Genomic DNA, 24383 nt, shown 5'->3' on the forward strand with positions numbered 1-24383 from the left:
TGGGGGAAGGATAGGGGGAGCAGGGTGGGGAGCAAGAACACGCTGCACTCCCTGCTGGACTGCAGGACATGGGGAGAGAGCAGGAAGAAGCTGCTGTCCTTAGCCACACACTGGAGCCTCACAGCATAATTGGCATGTTTACACAATGTGCGTTTCCATCCCTGGAAATGAGAGGCTGCTGTAAACAGCAATGTGCCTTGAAGCCAAGGAGCACCTGGGGACTCTCATTCACAGCACTGCAACAGCTTCATTTCATTCACCGCCACTTATGAGAAGGTTCTCTTGTATTTCAGAGAAATGAATCAGAGCAAGTCTGGACCGAGGTTCCTAGAAACTCAGTTTCTCTGGGTGTTACTTTTGGGAAGGGCTAGGAAAATACTTTAATATCCATTTAGGTGTTGACAGTGTCAACAGGGTCAGAAGCAAAATATTTATTCTTCCTGTATAGGCCTTTGAATACAGTTTCTAAACTCTTTTGAATGATCTCTATTTATTTCCATGATAGGTTAGAGATTTAATTCAGCATAGAAAAAACAGTGGACAGAGGAATATACATGTTCTTTCCTCCAAAGCTCCTGTTAAATAACATACACAGTTCTTTCAGAAAAGTCTAAAATCTAGATCTATACTAATCTCAAAATGCTACCTTCCAGGAAATAATCAATTTTCTTATCTACATTCTTATCTACATTATCATTCTTATGCAATATGATTTCCACCCTTTTTTTTTTGGTTTTGTTTTTAGTTTTTGTTTTTTGTTTTTTTTAGAAGAAATGAGAGACAGTAATAAGGTACCTGCCAGAAGAAAAAAAAATACAAGCTGGAGGTTTCTTTAGTATTTATATTTTGCATATTTAAAAGAAAGAAAATGCTTCTTATGAATTGAAAACTTCTGAATGTAGAGCCCTGTTTTGTTATAGCTGTAAGCTCTGCTGATTTTCTTAGTTTTTAGAGTTTTTTTTTCCTTCAGACTCCAGGAAATTATGAAGTAGTTAATGGTAATTTAAATGAATTTTCCAACATTTTTTGATCTGAAATTCTACGGTATCTTTACACAACTCTGCCCATAGCCAGTAATAAGTAGCAATTTTCCATCTGGGTAGGGTGACGTGCCATCCAGATGGTACTGGTGTTTACTCCAAGGCTCTCCACACATCTGTCTTACAGAGAAATTAAAGCATTCTTTCTGCTCTGTACAGAAATTGCTTCTGAATTTTCTGAACTATGAAAACATTATTTTGAGATTAACAGCAGTCAAGCCCTCTATTACTTCTTTAGGAAAGGTTATGACATACATCTCTAAGGACAATGATGCCTAATTGAAAGGATAAAATCTTAAACTCTAAGCTTGCCTGTGTTGGATTGGTCTGCAAAGAGAAAGTGCATGGAAAGTGTTGTTTCAGACAATGTGCTTGTTCCTGTGTGACCTATTAACCAGAGGCAAAAATGCAACTGTCAAATCCTTTCTTTTTGGTTCTGACCTTCTGGGACACCCAAGACATTGTACTGTAGAAGTGAATGGTGCCTGCAGCAGTGGATAACAAGGGCTGCTCCCCCATTTTGGACAGTGATCCACAGTGACTTTGTGGCCATCTTGACAGTGCTCCAGATCTGAACTTCTTTCTGCAGATGATGGCTCCTGACTATGAAAGGGCCAGAAGGAAAGGGATATTGGCTGTGTTGGAAGTTGCACTATGGCAATTAGTCATGCATGAAGTGCATATGGGACTGGATTCAACAGGAGGTTCTGGGATGAGCACAGCAAGCTTAATTTTATGTGCATCAGAACAACTGGAAGGTGAGGTGTTAAAAAATGTTTAGATTTCATTGTATGTAAGCACTGAGAAAGTGAGAAAACAGAGTTTGGTCTCACTGTGGAAAGGGCTGTGGGTCTGCAAGTGAGAACACTTTCACTTCTAAAATGCTTTGCCATGAAAACCTCTAACAACACACATATGGATCTCCATTAGTTGTACTTTGCTACCTCAGCAGATGATCAGCATGGATAATGAGCATGTTTCTCATCTAATAGTATCTGTATCCTGTTAGCTGAATGGCTAATTTTATCTTTTGCAAAGGAGGGTTGCAGGATTCCTTAGAGTTATAATGGGTCTAAGCCCAGCACAATGAGAACCAGACCATATATTTGAAATAATACTCTTGTTGTGCCTGTTGAATCAGAAGCAGAGGTGTGTTTCAGAGAAATTACCAGTGAAACTGCTAAACTGAGATGTCTTGACTAAAACTCTGGACTTCTGCTGCTAGCTTAGTTACCCCCATGCTGTGTGAGTCTGTTTCAAAGTCTGTCCTCTTCCTCCTTGTTCCGACTGTGAAATATCCAGGCACAGTTTTCTACTGGATGCTTGTGTTGCAGCTAACAGCAGGGTCCACTAAGCACAACTGCAACACAACTCTTAAGTAATAGTTACACACTTTCCCCTCACATGATTGTTTGCTAAGCAGCATTTTATAGTGTTAGTGTTATTTCCTTAATCATTATTTAGCCAAGCTATGCATACATGTCTTTTTTCATTCCTTAATAAATTAATCTCACTAGCCCCTTCATCCCCTTTTATTGTTTTTCTATGAAGGAAAAAGCTAGAGAGAGCCTAATAACAGTTAATAATAAAGGCTAATAAAGTAGCCTTCTCTTTTCCATAATTCTTAACAGCAGTAACAGTTTTATGTTATAAATAACAAATATGTGATACCAATGGTTAAACAGCTTTTGTTTGGTGCATTTCTAACTGTGCCTCAGTTTTCCTTATACCTCCTTTTACATACTGCTATCACTTCCTAAGACCTGTAATAAAAGTTTCCAGTCTTAGGATTTGTATGTGACTCATCTGGTTCTCTACTGCTGTGTAAACTTTGACCAGCACTACCTTTGGATGCAGTGACCCTTGAGTGCATATCATATGGATCTGCATGTCTGAACATGAAAAAAAATGAGTTTCAGAGAAAAAAGCTTTATATGAACTCCATGTTCATACAAACATATAAAGGGTGGTTGCCAACATTTAGGCCTGGTAGAAAGGAGTATATATGAAAATACATGAAACACCACAAGTTTGAGTATACAGAAGAAGACCTTGCTTATTAAAAATGTGAGCATTTTATCTTTTTCCTTAAGGAAGAAATGAAAGTGCCAGACACAATTTTATACACTACTTTAGAAGACTTACTGGATGAAACTGAGACGTGACATGTACATAATTCATCTCACATAGTACTCATTTTTCATTAACTATACAACAGTTAATAGTATCAAATATTATATAATTATATAAACCATTAATTATATTATAGAAACTATTATCAGTATAAAGATAATGCTGATAAAGAGGTGAACTGCAAAAATATTGCACAGCAACAAAAGCTCTATCTATATATTCTAAATCTTACATGTCTTTTTTCACAGAGCTTGCTATATAACTGTTAGTCTCTCGTGAGTCAAGGCTAATGAATATAGAAAACCTAAACTGTACCTGAGAATTTTTCAGTAAGTAAAATGTTTCTTTTTGCAGTGGCAACAGTTACATCCCTTTAGATACAGGCAAATTTTGAAGAAGGTATGCATTACCTGAGAATGGTAGTTAGTTCCTCACAGGAGTAAGCTAGCTCCTGTCCAAGTTAACATCTGATGATGCAAAGCTCTGTAAACAATCTGTGAAGAAGAAAGTAAATTATTTTCAAGTTAACTCCTGTAAAGGCAGGGAAAAAATATCATTTTGCTGTGAAGAGGATCACTCTAAAACTGTCAAGAGAGAAAACAAACTAGTATTGCATAAAGTACAGCAAGCAAAGGCAGAGACATTGAGATCACTAAACAGCACAGAAGAAATAAAAGTACTCCAGACAGTTTGTATAAAGTGCTATTGCCTGAATCCCTTTGAGACCAAAGGAGTACACTCTGCTGTAGGGCCAAGATCTTATGTAAGGTAATTAAAGACAAGATTTGGCCAAATTCTTTGATGCACATACTACAGATTTTGAGGACTTTTTCTAAATACTCAAGATTTCTGTTTTTATTTTATTATTGTGGTAGATCAAGCTTTGAAGGCATGAATGCTGTCCTCAAGGGCTTCATATAAATCCTTTTCAGGATCAGAGCCAAAGCATTTAGTATTTTGCGGTACATAGACCTCATAAAATAGTGATAGTATTACAAAGTAGGTAAATGGCTTTCAGATACAGACATAATGCCTGTAAATATAAAAACCTTTAAATATAAAAGAAGAAATTATAATTTTCTAAAAATCATAGTTACAGTTGACCTGTAAGTCAAAATGCAATCACACTCTTTTTATTATTTCCTTTAACACAGAAAACATGTCTCCACAGAGTATGAATTACTGGGCTTTTGCAGGAAGTTATTGCAAAGACACTCTGAGACAAGACTCAAGAGATGAACTTTTCTATAGTATGACAAACATGCTAAAATAGTACTTTGCAAATGGTCTACAGAATTGAAGTGTTAGGTATAATCTTCCTTTTGTAATCACTAAGTAGAATCATCATGAAGTATTAATGCATTAGTCAATAAAATAAGTGTAGATAAGGTCAAACACCTTAGGTGTTATCTCTCCAGCTATAATTGCTGCTATAATAGGAGTTCATGAACAGCATGATACATCCTGCATTTTAGCAGTGAAAAGACTTTTTCAAGCAACAGGCTCTTTGAAGATAACAGTAAAATAAAGCAAAACTGTAAGTAGAACCTAACTCTGACAGATGTGGTCATAGGGCTGCACTAATAGTCTCTTCCTTGGGCAGATCTCCCATTCTGTTACTTCTACCTAAGTTACATGTCCAAAAAGACCAGAAAGTGATAATCTATAATCTCTTGACAACTTAGTATCCCTCATCCTTTACTGACTCCTTAGTAGGTTGCTATACTGTTTTTTGAGGCCACCACTCATCCATGGCTATTTAAAGAGAACCTGGCTAGGTCACCTTGGGTAGCACCAGCAACAAAAAGGCCTTGCTGTGGTGTCATTTGTCATGTTTGTCATCTGGTTAGCCTGATGCTAGGCTAGGGCCTAATCTTAACACAATTTACATGACTGTAAGTGCAATGTCTGTGCAAATGAAAGCACAACACTGCTTGCATTTCTCTTGCAGTCAGTTGCAAGTGCTTCAAGATTCCAGTTATGAAAAAGTTAGAACTGGTTATGAAATGCATGACATCGAATAAATTGACTGCAAAAATTGATAGATATTTGTCCTCAAACAATATATTTAGACTTACAGCAATAGAGATGGTTTTTTAATATTGAGGGTGGCTAAACTTTTATCAATTATGACCCTTTTAAGGGAAAAAAAAAAGTTACAGAGGGACTATAAGCTGCTAATGAATAATGAGAGTTACTGATTGAAAATGTTCTATATCATTTTTCTATCTATTGACATTCCTTAACAAAACTAGAATATGCTAAAAATCTTCCACTGATTTCTCATTCTTATATCACTTTTAATGTATTAGGATTTGATGAATTGTAATCAGCAATCAAGCCACTGAAATGTAATTTCCAATACAATGTTATTTGCAAATTTTCATTCAAAGTAACACATAATATTATATACCAATCATTTAAGGGGATTCACCTCAGAAAATACATATATTGATTTGAAGTTTCATTGACTTCAAGAATAGGCTTGATAAAGGTTTGATCTTTCAAGGAGCAACACTAAGATCCACCCAAGTACCAAGTGGTCTGTGAACACTGAATTTGTAAAACTTCCTAAGAAACCAGGAGGATTTTTTTCCTTCATCATACACCATCTGCTAGGTATCAAATTTATCGGTGTTGTAATGTAAAGAAACATCATTATCAGCTGCAGTGCCTTGGCAACCTTGAATTCTAACTGGCTGTTAGAAAAATGAAACAAAAAAAAAACCTCATAGCATTAAAATATTCCTGAAAATAGTTAAATAATATTATTTTATTTATAAAATGTGGTTTTGGAATAAGCTGCAGTTTGAAGACAAAAGTAAAGTTTCAGTTTTTAATCAATATGACTTAATTAGTCAGGAAGTTTCCACTAAGCTCATCAATTGGAAAGCCTCATTGCCTATTTTAGAAGAATGAATGTGTCTTGATTGCATTGTCTTTCTTAAATATTTCATTAATGCTGAGTTGGGAACATTTGTGTTCAGCAGAAATTAGGACCTAAATTCTTATCTTCTGCAGGAGAAGAACAGATGGAGAAGACTAGCTTACCTAAGCAATCAGGATGATTGGTATAGAGAATGGTCTCCCTTGGAGGAGAGAGAAAGATTGGCCTGACTCTTTCACAAGGATGGATCAACCTCCTTCAGTGCCACTGGTAACAAAAACTCTGTGACATCTCTGAAGACCCTGATGGCAATGGATTTATGTAACCATGTTTGAATGGCTAATCAATTTTTTTCTAATGCCATTCTGTGTATCACAATGGGAAATTATTTTCTCTTTAAGGCTCAGTTCTATTTTGTCATCTCCTTAATAGGCACAACTGACTTGCAATAGAGAGAGCAAAACTTCTCCTAAGATAAAGAAATTTCCTCCTATAATTTGATACTCTCCCCTCCAGATTAAAAATTTTTTAGAACAGCAACTGACATGTTGAAAAGATTGTTTAATTCTAGTCACACAGCCCTGCAGAACTTCAGACACCCTTAGAAACACACAAGTTTCACTTTTCATAAATAATTCAATATTGCCAGGCAAGATTTTTGGGCATGGAAGTTTAATTAGCTGTGAAAGTCTTGGTATATTTTTAAATTTCTAGTATGGCCCATAGTGTGAGTTTGGCCCAAGTCAAAACACTGTCTCAAACAGTATTTAAATTCAAATAATGAATTTATATAGACAAAAGTCCATTCCTCACAGGTAATTTTATGAAGTTTGTTTTGAATGGTAAAAGAGTTTAGTACTGTGTAATAATTAACTATGGACTATGTTCTGCCAGCTGGCTTCAGAGCCAGAGGTCTGACACAAGCCTTTCACTAACCTTGTCCCACAAAGAGATCAATCCTATTTGTCTATAGCTACTTGCCCTCTTCCTCTACTCCTGTGACTCTCCTTTTTCCCCAAAATTTGTTTCAATAAATCTGTTTTCCTGTTCATCATTGATACAATTTAGGAATTCCAAGAAATATCTTCTTAGAATTATAAGAAAATGTCATAGAAAAATAAAAGAGTTCATCAAGAATCTTAAACAAAAAATTCAACCTTGGGTCATATGGACCATGTCCAGTAAAGGCCAATTAAGTTGATGAAGGACCTTCAGAGAGAGTCATATGAAAAGCAGCTGTGAGAGCTGGGGTTGTTTAACCTGGACAAAAACACAGTCTCAAGCCACATCAGGGGAGGTTCAGGTTGGACATCAGGAAGAATTTCTTCACTGAAAGGGTTGTCAATCATTGGAATAGACTGCTCAGGGAAGTGGTGGAGTCACTGTTCCTGAAGGTCTTTAAGAAATGAATGGATGTGGCTCTTAATGCTATGATCATGCAATGCTACATGGTGGTGATTGGCCAAAGGTCGTACACAATGATCATGAAAATGTTTTTCAACCTTAATAACTCTAATCTATAATTCCTTGTGCTGCTGATTGCTGAGAGTTTGGAAGATTTACAAAAGAAGTATTTCTTTCTCATTAACTTCCTCTTTACTTTTTCTGAATCATGTGCAATGATTAGAGGAACACAACTGCGCTTGTACTGCTGCTCCACTGTTCTTATAAGAACCAAAAAAATACTTGGGAGAGATATTATTGTTTTTTATCATTGAGAGACATAGGAGTTTTTATTACATGCAAGCATCATAAAGGGTAGCAAATCTTGTAGTCTACTGTAGGAAAATCCATCTTGCTGATTAGCATGATTATTGTGTGATTTTTCCTGCAGTAATTATCTGTCATTAATGAAAAAGGAAAGCAGGAAACATTCATATCCTGTTCCACAATAGACTAATTTGCAAAATCAGTTAACAAGTAGCTACAGTAATATAAAACATCCCTCCTAAATATGATGAGATTAAATATTGATGTTTTCCTCTTTTATAACACTTTTTAAAGACAATTGCAAAAGATGTATCAATACACACGTACCTATTAAAATAGTCATGCACTGCCGGATTATTAGCATGCAATAAAAATTACAACTAAATATGCTTTCCTAATGTCACAAGATTGGTTAGAGAAAATGCAAAGTAGCAAACCCACATCTATTCCAGTTTTTATGGATGTGAACTAGTATAAGTTATATAAAACCACTATGTAAATATAAGAACTGTATTAGAAAAGTATGATCTTGAGTTTATTAAGATCTGTAGGATGTTGTATCTGTATATTATTGTAATGGACTAAACTATTACTCCTGTGGTGGTTCTTTTTTGTTGTTGTTTGTTTGTTTGTTTTGGTTGGGTTGTTTTGATTTTTTTTTTTTGCCATCCATCAATTAAATTCCAGATATTATTCCCATGCCAGTGACTGAAATCAAGAAAATGCTTTTTCATAACCTTGAATCACAGTCCTCACTGTTCAGTTTGTCCAAACCATTTGGACAAACCATTTGTTTCCAACCCAATTATTTTTACATAATAATTTTTATGTTTTAAACTATAAGTTTGATACAAATAATTTGGTATTTTCAAATAACCTAAATATAATTTAAATTTAGTTCCTGGTGCATTTAATCAATATGTACACATACTAGCAGATCAACTTTTGAAGTAGCATTTTTTGCAAAGATACAGTGAGTTTTGTTTGCCTTTTCTCTTCTTTTTGCAGGAACAGAGAGTCACCCTGGATATACTTTGCATAAAAGAAAATAAAGGTCATCTCTTTCTTGCTTTGTAAAAGGCTGCACTCTCTCTTTGAACTCTCACAATAAGCTGAATTGCATATGGAATCCAAATTTACTTTTTAATCTAAACAAAAGAAATTCTGCATCTGATTTAAAGTTTTAGTTGACAATTATATAGTTAATTAACTATCATTTTTGGTTCTGTCCATACAGACAACATTGGACAGATTTCATTTAGAAGATAAAGTATATGATGAGACTTTAAAGATATTTTCTGCCATTTTAATATGTTTCTCACTACTTTTTTTCATATTTGTGGTTAGGCTGCTTAAAAATAAACTTTCTCATCATATAGGTAGGACACAGAAAAGTTTATACAAATAAATTTCCCTATCATCATATACTGGTTATGCACCAATAAAAAATTAGATATGTCTCTGAACTAGATAATTTTATTTCATTTTTCTGATTAAAAAACTTACATTACACAACATATACAAATATTTCCACAGGAGGTAGATTCACCTTGACCACAGAAAATTACAGAAAGCTACAGCAGAGTCATTAATTAATACCAAGATAGTTCATATTAGGAATCTAGCCATCTGTAGTAGTGTCAATCTTCAGCTCAAACCTGGATTTAACAAAAAATCTTGTCCCATTTTACTTACTAGTTTTGAATACCTTTTTTTACCTCAGGAGCCTCACTTTTTGTTGTAGACACATTTAAATCCATGAGGAAGTTTTTCCAAGAAATTGAAGATGTTCAATTAACATTTCTCATCTTGTAGATCAATTTCTCTCTTATACTTTTTCTTTCCTACTGATAACATGGAAGACTACTTCCAGAAGAGAAAACATCTGTTTGAGCAAAGAATTATTGAAAACTCAGCCCAGAAATGTATATTACTGTCATAATTTCATCTTGTTAAGGGCACCCCAGAGCTGCAGTCTTCAAATTGGGGTGCCTGCACCCCAGAAGTGCACAGTCCATTGAGGATAGGGAAGAAAATTAGTTTAATATAATTAATAAATAAAACATTTAAAAGATATCCTCCTTACCTTTTTAAAAAATTATTTTCTAAGAGTTGTGTATGTTTCAAAAGAACATATAAAATATCACAGCAGTAAATGCATGTACTTTATAAATAAATACATACATAATATATTGACAGTTTGTGCTCAAAACTTTTTTACTGTTAGGGGTGTACAATCAAAAAAGTTTGGAGGCCATTGCCCTACAGAGTTCCTGTGTGATCACAGAACCAACCAAAATCTACAAGCCAGGCACCTAGCAAGCTATAGATTCCTCTACAGATCTCTCCCCAACAACAAGAGTAACTGGATTGGGTTGCTTATAAACGACTTATTTTAGGTTTATTCTAACCCCTCCTTAAGGGGATTTTCCCAAAGTCCTCAGGATATATACCATATTGAAATATTCAGCATCTTCATCTTGAATGTATAACAAATAGTTTGGCAGTGTTTATCTAGTTTTATGAATATTCTGTAGCAGGTCTTCTGTGTTTCTTTAGTTATTTTTTTTTCTCCTTCCTTTTCATCTTGTTTGTCTTGACTGCTTCTGTACTCATACAATTATTTTATACTCTTTACCTTCCTCTTGTCTTATAATTCTTTATTATAGCCTCTCATTTCCACGTACATACTCTATGTGACTGATTCACTACAGAGCAACTTTCAGTTCACATCAATTAATTACAAACTGGTCACTAAGACAGAAACAAGAGTAAACAAGAAAAGGAGAATATAGCAAATGAAACTTTCTTATTATTGTAACTCCCATGTTTGCAATCACTTATGTTGCCAGATCTAAGTTTAAACTATAAACTTCTCAAGGCAGATATAATTTTTCACTTTCACAGACTGTTATGTTATCTTTTTGCACTATATAAATATTGGTGCATATTTTTAAACACAATTAATAATTTGCATGTCACAATGTTCATCTGTTCAACTAAGGAGTGTGTAAAGGTTCATGAGTTTTATGTGGCAGGTACTGTTCACTTCCTAAAATGGTATTTCTTTGGAATGCCATGTATTGGGTAACTGAAATAATTAATCTTGTTAGAAAATTTAAGCTGATAGCAACATAAATCATGCACGTTTGCACATGAAAATTTCACTGGTATCACTGCCAGGAAGAACAACAAAGAAAACATAGAATCATAGAATCATGGAGTGGTTTGGATTGGAAGGGACCTTAAAGACCACCTATCTCCAATCCCGTATTGTGGCCAGAAAACTTTTCACTAGACCAGATTACTCAGAGGCCAATCCAGCCTGGTCTCGAACACCTCTCGGAATGTCCACAGTGTCTCTGGGCGACCTGTTCCAATACCTCATCACCTTTAATATCCAGTCTAAACCTGTTCTCCTTCAGGTTAAGGTCATTCCCCTTCTCCTACATGTCCTCATGAAAAGTCCCTCTCCCGACTTCTTGTAAGCCTCCTTTATACATTGGAGGGACGCTACAACTTCTCATCAGAGCCTTCTCTTCACCATGCTGAACAGTCCCAACCCTCTGAGTCAGGTTTTGTAGGGGAGATGATCCAGTCCTTCAATTTCATGGCCCTCCTCTGGACTTGCTTCAACAGGTCCACATCTTTCTTGTCTTGGGGACACCAGAGATGGACACTGTACTCTAGGTGAGGTCTCACAGGAGTACAGTAGAGGGGGAGAATCACCTCCATACCTCTTTTGATGCAGCCCAGGATGTGGTTGGCTTTCTGGGCTGCCAACATGCATTGTGAATTCAAATTGAGCTTTTTATCCACAAACACTCCCAAGTCTTTCTCCCCAGGGCTAGTCTTGATTAATTCTCTTGCCAGACTGTATTGTGCTTAGGATCATCCCAACCCAAGTGCAGGATCTTGTACTTGACCTTGTTCAATATCATAAGGTTCTCACAGGTCCACCACTCAAGTTGTCAAGGTCCCCTCTGGACACATCCCTTCCCTCCAGCATGCTAACAGCACCACACAGCTTGCTGTCATTGATAAAATTGCTGAGGGTATACTCGATGTCGCTGCCCATTTAATGGATAAAATGTCAAAAAGTACCAATCCAAAATCAGCACCTGAGGAATGGCACCCACCACTGCTCTCTATTTGGACATTGAGCCGATGACCACAACTATCTAAGTGTGACTATCTAGACAATATTTTATTCACTGAGTAGTCCAATCATCAAATCTACGCTTTAGAAGTAAGATGTGGTGTTGGACAGTGTCATGGGTTTTGCACAAGAAGCAGGAAAGGAACTACTCTGTGTTAGATGCTGTCTGATCCAGAAGCATGACAAAGGTTCAGCAGCAGCAGCAGTGCCAGTAAAAAAGGTTGAGCAGGTGGTCCCAGCAGGGTCACAGTTAAACATATGTGTACAATAAGAATAAATAGATGATCAGCCATACCATCTAGCACAGGTAGAAATAACAGCACTTGGGCAAACATGGGTAACACCAGTGACCTCCACCAGTTCCCCTCTCCCATACCCTCAGGATAAAAAACACCTAGTGGAAATATTTAAATATATATGATATGGATCCCTCCAGTAACTGGCCTAGACAGTCCACACTGAAACAGGCACCTGGATCCCATTCCACCCAGGAGGACATAAGAGAGCCATCCAGACATAAGAGAGCCAAGGCCTGCAGCCTCACTCCAGCTGCTGATGCAGACTTACACATGCATACACGTGCACTGTGGATTCAGTAACTTGTCAGCAACTGGTCTTATCTAATAACTTTATCCAATAATTTACCCTCAGATCATCTCACTTCATGTTACCTCATGCACTGACATGTGCAAACAGCACCCTTTGTTGGACCCAAGAAGCCCTGGTCAGCTCAGCACCTGGTTTTGTCCTCCTGATCCCCCCAGTAATCAACTTTCATTCAATTCAATGGTCTCTCCAGTGCCCAGAATCCAACTCTGGCCATTTCTATATGTATTCTCCAGGCTACTTGCCTCACTTACCCACCAGTTCATCTTAAAGTTCACAAAAGAATATACACTGACAAGTGTAACCACAAACGTTGCACACACTTCAGCCTCTGAACAGGAATGAATGAGGCACTAGGAAGAACTAGCACAAATCAGAAAAATTGTTGCGAAAATGTCATATTTTGGTGGTCCCCCAGATTAAGACAATATCAGTATACTTACTTGCAACTGCCTAGGACCACCAGATTGAAAGGCAAAGCATGGTGGTTAATTCTCACTGCTCACAGATTAAAGGGCTGGAAAGACTGTCAGCTCATAGAGAACAAAAAAGCTAACAAAAACCATCACAAGATAATACAAAGAAATATGAGGATGACAGGACCATCTACCTACCTTGTCATTGCAAAGAATTCTGCTCACATCTCAATACCAAAGCCTTGGATACTAAATGTTCTACTAGGTCACATAGTCTTTAATGGAGTTTAACATGTGGGAGATACCATGTGAGTGTGAATGGATGAAACAGGTTAAATGAAGTTACCTTTTCCTGTAGCATTGCCACATTTGTGTTGGTACAGCATTGCAGTATTTCCTATAGGCTGCAATGTCATCTGGCTTAGCCTCTCAGCTGCTGTGAATCCTCTTTACTAGGCACACTAGAAATAACCTCAAGGACTTAAATGCTGAGCTTCAATTAATGAATTTCATTAGGTTCTTGACACATAAATGTTTTGTGTGGTAGCGTCATGCTATACCAATGAATCTGCTTGTGGAGCTGGCTGTGCTGCTGCCACAATTCATTCATTAAGAGAGATCTGTTCTGGAAACCTTGCCTGATCAAAATAAAGCATGTTGGCACATTTAATAGGCAATGATCACTTCTGTATTTGACTGCAAAAGGTTTCACAGAACCCTTAAATAATCTCACAATAAATTCCAAATTTACATGTATATACATACTATATATATAATGAAAATTGAAAATTCCTCACCCATTTTTCTGTATTCATAGAGATTGTATTACTTTCATTGCACCATCCCATGATAAATAAACAAGCACAGATTCTGAGTCCTGTGAAAGCTGAATTACTAAAAATAAAGAAAATTTGGTTTGAAAAAGAACAACAGGATTTAGTCAAGTTGTTGGAGCTGAATTTAATGAAGCCCAATTACTTACTGAGCAGCCAGAGTGTGTGGGTGAATGAGGTTGTGCGTGGGAAGGTCTGAATTATATGTATGTATTCCTATTTGTAGCCACCCTTCCTGCAGCAGGTGGTACATTCTGCTTCCCTAACAAGAAACAGTTCACTCCACTACAAATAAGTGCAATTTTCCTTTTCCTTTTCTCATTTATTTTGATATGCAGTGTTGGGTTCTAATGTGCAGCTGTAATAACAACAGCTAAAAATATCTTAGAGAACTAGGCAAGAAGTGCCGTGTACAGGTGACTTCTAAACTTACAGGGATGAAGCACTGAAATAGCCCAAAGGCAATATCTCCTTTAGTACCAGAAACATAGTAAGACAGAAACAGCAGAGCATGCTAAAGGTAGGAATTTACTTACACAAAATGCTTTGTAATGCAATGTAAAAGTTTATATTGCCTTTTTCCTCTCTTGCAAGAATGTTTTCCTCATAATTAGAAGAATACTGTATCACTCAGACTGCCTTGCTGGCTCCTCATACAACCTTCTAGTGAATGGCACACTCTCTGCAGAGAAAGTGTAAAGTGTTTGTGGAGGTCAAGGGTTTAGGGTGCTCTTCTTGGAAGTTAAAAGCTTAGGATACACACAGCTGTGTTGATAAAAACTCAAGCCTTAGGTCCTTAGGTCACCAACTTTCACACTTACTGACTTACTGCCCTAACACTTATAAAAAGATACTCAGCTCTGGAGATGAGAGAAAACTAAAACCTTTTTTTTTTTTTTTACACTTTTCCTACTGCACATATTTGATTTGTAATCTACCTGCCCAACATGCTTGGTGCTGCACATCCCACTCTGTACAGTTTATACAGCTATAAAAACAAAGTTTGTTCTGACTTTTTCAAAAATAGTTTGCCTACCTCTCCTTCTAATAAGTGCTCATTCCCTCAGTCTTCACTGTAAAGAAGATAATGTCTTATGGGAGAAATAGGCAATGCATTCCCACCTGCCCATTTTCACAACTACACATCACATAGCAGAAACAGTTCTTCCTATACAGGCAGACCTAATTTTCTTATAAAAACCATTATGTTTATATTTTAAAGAGAGTTGAAGAAATGTTTATATGCTTCCTTTGAGCCAAAGCCAAACAATATTCATATTTCCAAATATGAGTCAGAGCAGCTTTCTTCAGTTTCAGGCTAATAGATTTTTATTGTGCATTTCATTTCCCCTCTAAAGGGAAGCTCTAAGTTCTTTTCAGTATATGCTCTTATATACTCGTATTCGGCATGTATACATATATACTTCTTATTTTACTATATGATTTGTCAAGTTCTCACTCCATTCAAATCAATGACAAAAATCAACTGAATTCAAGTCCAGAATTTCATCCACAGTTACAGAAAATAAAGCTCTCTCCAGCCTGCAGTTCTGGAAAGGATAAACCTCTTTTAGCAACAAACATGGCTAGAGTTCTGTACTTTATTTGTGAGACAGAATAAAAGGCATTTTCTTGCCATCTGGAGGAAACATTCTGTTACCATGGGTTTGTTTTGAAAATTCAAGTTTGCATCCTGGATGCATAAGCAGAACAAATTTCATTTTCAGACACAATAGCTTTATTGGTGTATTTGACAGAGCCAAGGGTAACATGATGCTCTATTCACTGCTTAAATTTCTTGGTAGGTAGGTTTGTATACCAATATTGGGACCAATTCAGGTTGTTTTCTTTTTCAAAGTCCTCATTTTCTCATCACAAAGCTGTTAAGGGACGGATGTTGTTATTTTCTGATTAGAATCCTTTGCACTGATTCTCTTCTTAATTACAGGTCTCTTTTCCAGACTTTACCAGGTGTTGCTTTAAGAGAAGATAAACAAACCAACTTGAGACCACGTTCAGGAAGATGGAATAACCATGCTTGAATTCTGTAAGAAAAGAAAAATCTCACTGTTACGATATAGTGAGACTGTGATTTAGAAAAAGGTTAAAGTAGATATAATTTTCTTACCTATTGAAACTCTCCTACAACACTTAAAATAACATCAGTAATTGTACAAAGGATAACTGAATGAAGCCCTGAGTTTAAAATTTAAAAATATAACAGTGACAAGTTAATATAGGGAAAGTGATTATCCAATTTTAGTAAGTCAGCAAGGAGCTCCAATTTAAAGCTGAAAAGTGAAAGAATTAGCATCAGGTTCTTATGATAGGCTAAACAAACTGCTGCATGCATCTTACATCAGCTTCTGTTCTCTATATTTTATCAAGTGGATAATTTCATTCAAAGTCCCAATACAAGGTGCAGTACCATGTAACACCACAGGTCTTACTGGCATCCAAATTCTTATTCTCTGTTTTCTTGTGTGGGTATTACAAATTGACTGAAAGGCAAGTAGCTTTTAATCATGTTAAAGAGAATTTATCACTTCTTCTTCACAGCACCCTTAGTCCATTCTTTCCAGAGGTTTGCTCTCAGGATAACAGGTAAAACTCAATTCAACTGGAATAATTTGTTGCAGATACATTCTCAGAATTTGCTACATTTTCTCTAACCATATGACTTCACATTTCATCCAGTAGTCAGATACCTGAATATCTTTGAAAATTGTACTCAATAAAAATAAAGTATTTTTTATACCATTGATTGATTTTTAAACCAAGTAACTTCCAACCGTCCCACACCTTACTCCTTACTTGTATTCTGTGTTGGAGTACAATTCGGGGGAGTTTATGTTCACAACTTTCATACACATGAGCAAAAGGAGATTCATGCTCCCTGTGACATCAGTACAGATAGTTTGGATCTCTGTGTCTTGTACATTCTATTTTGCAAGATAAAGCTATTCCAGCTCAGTTTTTTTGAAAACACTGGAAACAAAAAAATTACCAGAAATAAACACCTATACTGAAGATGCATAAATGAAGCACATTAGGCTAATCTAATGCTCTGAAACATGTTTTCTGATTTTTTAGGGCCCAACTATCTTAATTTTATATCAACTTTTCATACTATGTCCCATGTGCTAGTCTTGCAGGCCACTGTACATTTTAGGCAAAAAAAAAAAAGGTAGGTCTGTGTGCAGAATACATTCTCTAACTATGGGACCTGGCATAGCACGAAGATCAGAACCAAGGTCTTGCTACTGTGAAAGGGCTTTTCTTACCTGGCCTCCAAAAAGTCTTTGCTTGAATAATTAATAATCTGGGAAAACAACTAGAGGACTACCAATGTAAAACTGGTGGGAAAAAGCCTCTGAATAACCTAGATAAAAGAGAAAAAAAGATTTAAAGGAAATGTCTGTAATTCAAAGGATATTGTGGTAAAAGAAAAGTTGCCCGAAGAAGAGAATGTAAGAAACACTAATCTATGACCAGTGTCATTCTTGCATATCATATGCTTTAATATCCTTTTAACTTTTGTTTTTCATTGTTTTCTTTCTTCTCTGGAACATATCCCACTTATCAATTTTCTTTCTATGAAAGGCAGGCACCAGAGCTGAGCACACATTCCATCTCAGCAGCAGCAGTGATTCTCACTGATAGTGCTATTAGAGACTTCCCACCACTACTCAGCATTCAGCTCTCTGTATGTAATTCCTATAAACCAGAGTGCTACTCTGGACCTCACATCCAGCAGACTCTCCATTACGACCTCTCTCAGACTCACTTCTTTTTCTAGGTTTCATATTGGATGCCCAACCTACATTCTTGACTCCCAGATATATTTTTTGTCTTACATGGAAGAAGACAGAATCATATGGACTGGGTCCAGTTTACAAGGTGATCCAGCTTTCTCTGTAAGTGATTTGTCTTACTCATTTTAATAACCATTCCATCAATCTTTGTCAGCAGTAAATTTTATCAGTAATGATTTTATGTCTTGCATGCAACTGAAAAAATTTAAATACTGTACAACAATGTATCACCATGGGCTCCAGTAAAACCAAAGAGTTAATAGTACTTCATTCAAAATGACATTCTGAGAAATGGCATTTTAACATATAAAATTATTTTTGTATGGGTTTTCTGATTTAAAATAAGCAAAGTCAAAATGTGAGACAAGAACTTTCACCTTTATCAGTAAAATTTGTGGGTTTTTTTAAAATTTCATTATATTAATTTGAAAAAAAAAATGATCATAAGCATCTGGTGATAGTTTTAAATGACCCTCTTTTAATTGCAGTGCCTTAATTACTACTTGGTGCTAAAAGATGAGACCTTGACTAACTGAGAACTAAATGCCAGTCATTAAGGCTGCCTATTCAGGTCCCTCTCTAGGGATTTAGATGCCTTCACTGGACATTTGGATTGTACTGAAAGCTAACTCTAAATTCCTTAGAAATCTAAGCTTTTACTAGTGAAGATATCCCAAGGTGCTGGACATGTATTGCTGATGCAAAACCATAAATGGCATAGCAGAAGTGAATTATTCCTTGTATATGTCAGGAACATTCACAAGTGTTGTGTTTCAATGTTTATATAATCTCTCATGTTTGTTTTAGTGGATTTTTCAAAAATATGGTTAATGCTTCTGACGTCCCATATAGGCAGATGCCTCTTGAACCTGACAGCCCAATGCTTGGAGCAACTTGATCCTGAACCAGGAAACTGGTTCAGAGAGTCCCTTGGGAAACAGTCCTTAATAACAAAGGGGTCCAGGAAGGTTGGACATACTTTAGGAAGGAAATTTTAAAGGTGAAGGAACACACTGTCCTTATTTATCAAAAGACAAGCCAGCAGGGAAGAATGTCTTGCTGAACAGGGACCTTTTGCTGGAACTCAGGGGGAGGAAAAATAGTTTATGAACTTTGGAAGAAAAGGCAGGGAACTCAGGAAGAGTACAAGGGTGTCCTTAGGTTATCGAGACAGAAAGTTAGAAAGGAGATAACTCAGCTAGAGCTAATATGGCCTCAGCTGTAAAATACAATAAAACGTGTTTTTATAAATATATGAACAACAAAAGAAGGGCTGAGGAAAATGTCCATCCTTTAGTGAATATGGAGGAGAACATGATGGATGAGGAAAAAGCTGAGGTACTTAATGCCTTCTTTGCCTCAGTCTTTAACAGAAAGACTTTGCCTGTCTTTAACAGGGTAACTGGCCCCCTGAGCTGGCAAACAGGGACAGGGAGAAGAAAAAAGGCCCCGCAATCCAGAGGAAGTAGTTAAAGGCCTGCTGAGCCACTTAGACACCCACAAGAATATGGGACCAGATGGAATTAATCCAAAGATACTGAGGGACAGGGCAGAAAAACTCATCAAGTCCCTGTTCATCATTTATCATCAATCCTGGTTAACTGGGAAGGCCCCAGATGACTGGAAGTTAGTCAGTGTGATGTGCATTTATATGAAGATTTGGAAGGAGGATCTGGGGAACTACAGGACTGTTGATACTATATTAATTTCTACAACTACCTGAAAGGAGGTTGTAGCAAGATGGGGGCTGGCCTCTTCTCCCAGGCAGCCAGTGCAAGGGGAGAGTCTCAGCTGCACCTGGGGACGTTCAGGGTGGACATCAGGAAGAGCTCCTTCATTGAAACAGTTGTCAAGAATTGGAATGAGCTGCTGAGGAAGTGGTTGGAGTCAGCCTCCCTGGAAGTATTTAGGAAATGTCCAAACATGATACTTTGTGCTATGGCTTAGTTGATATGGTGGTAGTTGGTCAAAGGTCGGACTCGAGGATCTTGGAGGCCTTTTCCAACTTTAATGATTCTATGATTCTATGATCCATTTATCCACTGAAATTTAAGAGAGAGTCCAAAACTCCCATCACAATCCTTGTTCTATTCAAGTCACCCCATGTGAAGCAAAGTCCTACTTTGGCCCTTAGTTAGATTCAAGTCTCCAGAGATATCTGTGACCAGATGAGTCCCAGATGCTGATTGCTTTTTTGGAGATTGTTGCTTGTGTGCCTGATTTCTACAAAAAAACTGTTGTCATATGTTTACTAAAATATTTGTAAGAAGCAGACCCTAGCCACGGATTGAATGTAGAGACATGTTCCACTCAATCAATTTTTAATGTTCAATTTTTCATTTTTCTTAACTACAAAGGTAGAATAAAGGTGTGCAAAGACTTTAAAAACAGTTCTGTTTACATGAAAAAGAAAACACATCTGCAGATGCAGATTTTTCTATGCCACCTGAAAAATTCAGCTTAGAACAGATGAGGACACAGTCTCAGCATCAGACAGTCCTTCACAATAACACAGTCTGGGGGCTTTGAGGTGTGAAAGTACGTCTCTTAATAGGAGACTCATAAGTGACTTACAAATGAGGCTACTTAAGCAAGAGAAATGTAAGTAACTCCCTTAACAATCAATAGCATCACAAAGATCTATATATTGCTTTAGACATTTAGATTACTGTACATATCAGATGTACACACAGAGATATGATCTGGTAATTGTGGTTTTTTTCACTTTTTAAGATGGGATATATATATATATTTATAGGATTCTTGCCCAGATGTTTCAATTTATTTGACTTTTCATAGTCTTGGCCTTACCATGATTTTCCTTCTTTTCTGGATCTGTCCCTCTGTTTAGCTGCCAAAGGAATACAGCTGACTTCTAAGTTTCCTTGATGCATTTAAATATTGTGATTTATCACTTGCTGTTTCACCTGATGGGATCAATCCACCCTTTTGATGTGCATTGTAATACTTCTTTCAATTATCCCCTATCCACTAGAAGTTAACTGCCAACTAAGGCAGTGCTTCCTGATGGCATCCCTTGGGTAATTCACAGCTGCAGTATGTTTGAACTGTTTTCTTTCACATCTGTCTTTCTGTTCACTATATTACTTTTTCTGATGTAAAAAGAAAATTGCCATCACAAGGAGTAGCAAGCGAAGCATCCTGTCTCTAGCATTCTGATTCTTTTATTTGAGATAGACCTTGACTCCTATTCCAAGAATAGTTTGAATGTTATTTAATGTGACTTTCCCATTTAAACAATATTAGGCAGTAATTTTTAAATGTATACTATTCCACAGTGCTCTGCACTTACTACATTACAGACGTGACAACTGAACCTAAAAAATAGGGCAAAAAAAAAAAAGCCAAAAGGGCATTTTACATACATTCAAATTCGGGAGGGGGAAAAGTCATTAAGGGTTGATTCTGGGCACCTTCCTTTTTATTTCAGTCCTTTACAGTACACTGCTGAATCTTTGATAAGTTTCTTTACTTGTCATACAAGGACAACAGTTCCTCTAATCTTAAACAAAGTAACTATTAACAGTCAAACACACTTACATGCCCCAACCTATAGACACGACACATAAAAAACGATAAATTAAAGCAGATATATTTAATCTTAAATTTAACATAATAAATTTTTTTTCATAATTTTTTTCTTTCTTCTCCCTAAAATATCTATTTTCTAAAGTAATATATGAGCAATCATCCTATAATTTGGTTAAAAACTTGAAAAACAAGGCAGATGCAATATACACATCTTCCCCCTTCCTTTTACTTGGCAAAATGGAATACAGGGATGCTATCTTGAAAGCTGACACTAATATCCATCCAGAATAAGCAGGTTAGGAAGGCTCTTCAGAGGATCAGGCTTCCTTTCAGGTCAATGGAAATAAGTGGGAACATTAATTCTATTATGAAAAAAGCATCTAAAATAAATAGCCTTTTTCTTTTATATAGGATGTCTGTCCATAGAGAGGATGCCTTTATCTCACTTCTTAATACATCTACTTCAAAACAGAAACTCTGGAAAGAATCTATATCACTACTTTAAACTTTACACCAAAATACATTAAATGAAATTAATGTATTTATTCAAAAGAACATATCCAAAGATAATCCAAACAAACAAATATAAATGTTGTTATCTATCACTTTAATAAAAACAAATCCTTAGATATAATCATCATCAACTAAGCTAAGGATTCACAATGGAAAATTACAACTACTTTTGGGTTTGCTCTGCCTTCTCTTAACATCTCTATGAGCATCATGTTTAGTCCCAGCCAGAAGATCTATAAATAGTTCCTAAACTCAAATTCTGAAGGTTATGGGATGCAGAAAGCCTCTACTCCCCCCTCTCTAGTCATTCAAGCAGTTATGCACTAGGGTTATTTGCTAAAACAGGCTCTGCAGACAAGGCAAGATTTAATTGACAGAAGCATTATTACACGCTGATTAAAGATTTATAATTTACACATGTGTGATTATTTAAAATACTTCTGTGGATCTAAATGTTGGACCTAATGAGGTGGAACAATTCACTGCATCCAAGACAACTAAGTTGGAAAGATATTTTACAGCTGGGGAGAGAGATGCACTTTCAGAGAGGTATTCAGATCCTCTGATTCATACCTCTGGTGGTGGTCTCTGTCCGTTTTGGCTTGGGATTTTTCAGTTTGTTTCCCACTAACAAGAGAGAAGAGGAATTCAGACTTTATAATGCATATCAGCATTTCAGTCCTTTGAACATTTTCCTTTCCATATACAATCCCTTGTTTTGCGGATTTATTTTTTTTTTCCTTTTGAACATATTGGTGAAAAGATATATAGTCATTAAAAAAGCATTTCTTATATTACTTCCATTATCTGAATGATACCTGATCTAGAGGAAAGGCTGAGAAAGTTGGAATTGTTCAGCTTGGAGAAGAGAAGGCTTAAGGCAGACCTTAATGTGACCTTACAATACTTAAAGATGGCTGCTGAGAAACATGAGCAGAAACTTTTGGTAGGGTCAGTTTTAAAAGTAAGAGTAGTAATGGTTTTAAACTACAAAAGAGTAGATTCATGTTATCTACAAGGAAGAAATTCTTTGCTATAAGGGTAGCTATACTTTGGAACAAATTGCCCAGGGAGGAAGTAGTTGTCCCATCTCTGGTTACATTCAAGACTGGGTTGGATGGGGCTCTGAGCAACCTGATCTAGGGGAAGATGTCCCTGCTTATTACAAGAGGTGTTGTGCTTTGGTGGCTTTTAGTGGTCCATTTCAATCCAAACTATTCTATGATAGATATCAAACTAAATATTCTTCTCAGTGCTGCCTGGTTGCAGCTTGTTCCCTTTGTCCCCTAGGGACAGTATTTTCTGCAAGGTATCATTATTACTAGTTCTCCTTAGAAACTCACATTCTTCAATTACATACAAAAAAAAATGTAATTGCTCAATTTGATTGATGTGACTGCTCAGAATATTGGCCAAGGAATTGACTGGAACCTCAGTATTTGCAAAGTATTTGAAGAGAATTTTTATTTCCTTCTAACTCAAGTCTTTATGCTGTCACTTGTCATTTATCTATGCATGGTAATATACTCATTCTCACAGGAGCTTCTACCATATGCTCAACCACTGCTAAAAGTAAACTTTAAAAAGGCAGGAGTTTTGAAGTGATTGATGTTTAAGAAACAGAAAATAAACGGGAACTGAACAGGTGCCCCAGATACATTGCCTATAATTCTGCTAAATCAAACCTTTTGTGTTGTGTAGGAGTCTGGTGATGCCCACCACAGTGATTCACTTCCCTTTATTTCATACTCTGTTTGTTTTTCTTAGCTTTTTCCAGTGAGAGGAAAGCAAACATCACTGATGTATATTACATATCTGCTCCTTCCAGAATGAGACAAGCTTTAGTTTTAGCAGAGAGCTAAGAACTCATAAAAATGAGTCCTGTTTTTCTCAGACTCAAAGCAAATTGACCTGATTGTTGTATTTCCTGTAGTTTTTTAAACAAACAAACAAACCAAAGAAAACTTTAACCTACAGGAAGATAAAGAAAGCAGTTTAAAGCTTATGGCAGTTGTTCTTAGGCCCCCATCAAAGCAAAATTTCGAGTTATAATAAAAAAGTAACTTTAGGTGAGATGCTGCTATGACAGCTTTCTATTTAGCTAAAAATAAAACAGGAGCTTTGGAGTTATAGTCTAGTTCTACACTTTTCTAACTAAAGTGGGTTTGCACAACATGGATGGCACTTTGATAATGACCTGTTTATTATAGGTCCTGACTAATTTGGGGGTCTAGTTTAGCCAGTTGCCATAGCAGACCAGTATGGTGAAGGAGGACGAAAAGGATGGCATTCAGATTACATTTGTAAGAACAACAAAATAATATCTACCTTTACCAATAGCTTGACCCATTTTTCACTGGACATTCTGAGGTAAAGTTATTTAAGGAACTAGTTATTGTTACAGTAACTTTTATTAATCTATGTTTTTGGTTTACATGATACCACCATAATAAAATTCTTTACTAAAACCATATATATATATATATATATATATCTGTGTATATATATATATATATATACACACACAAAGTTTAAATTTCAATCAACTACTCGCATGGTCATGCATGTCAAAGAGTCTTTGTTAACTCTGCAGAAGAATTTTTAAAATGAAAATGCAGTTACTAAGAGTGAGAAAAAATGGGAGAGAAAACATGATTCATGAGTTGTCTTAGCTCATCATAAATTGCTAATAACTCCCTATTCCCCAGTCCTCAGACCC

General features: G+C 36.3%; 1 long non-coding RNA gene across 8 annotated transcripts in view; it reads left to right on the forward strand.

The window, feature by feature from the left end:
* Positions 1-24383, forward strand: part of LOC146768425 (uncharacterized) — an 89136-nt gene that overhangs the window by 29645 nt on the left and 35108 nt on the right. For 2 of the 8 annotated variants that reach the window (XR_014952981.1, XR_014952982.1), the window contains exons 2-3: positions 6195-6330; positions 15733-17701. This is a non-coding gene — a long non-coding RNA (uncharacterized LOC146768425). The remainder of the gene's footprint in view (positions 1-6194; positions 6331-15732; positions 17702-24383) is intronic. The other 6 variants (XR_014952987.1, XR_014952986.1, XR_014952985.1 and 3 more) reach the window with 5 other exon arrangements.

Source organism: Lonchura striata, chromosome 2 (genome assembly GCF_050655825.1).
Source record: "Lonchura striata isolate lonStrDom1 chromosome 2, ASM5065582v1, whole genome shotgun sequence".
Lineage (NCBI taxonomy): Eukaryota > Metazoa > Chordata > Aves > Passeriformes > Estrildidae > Lonchura > Lonchura striata.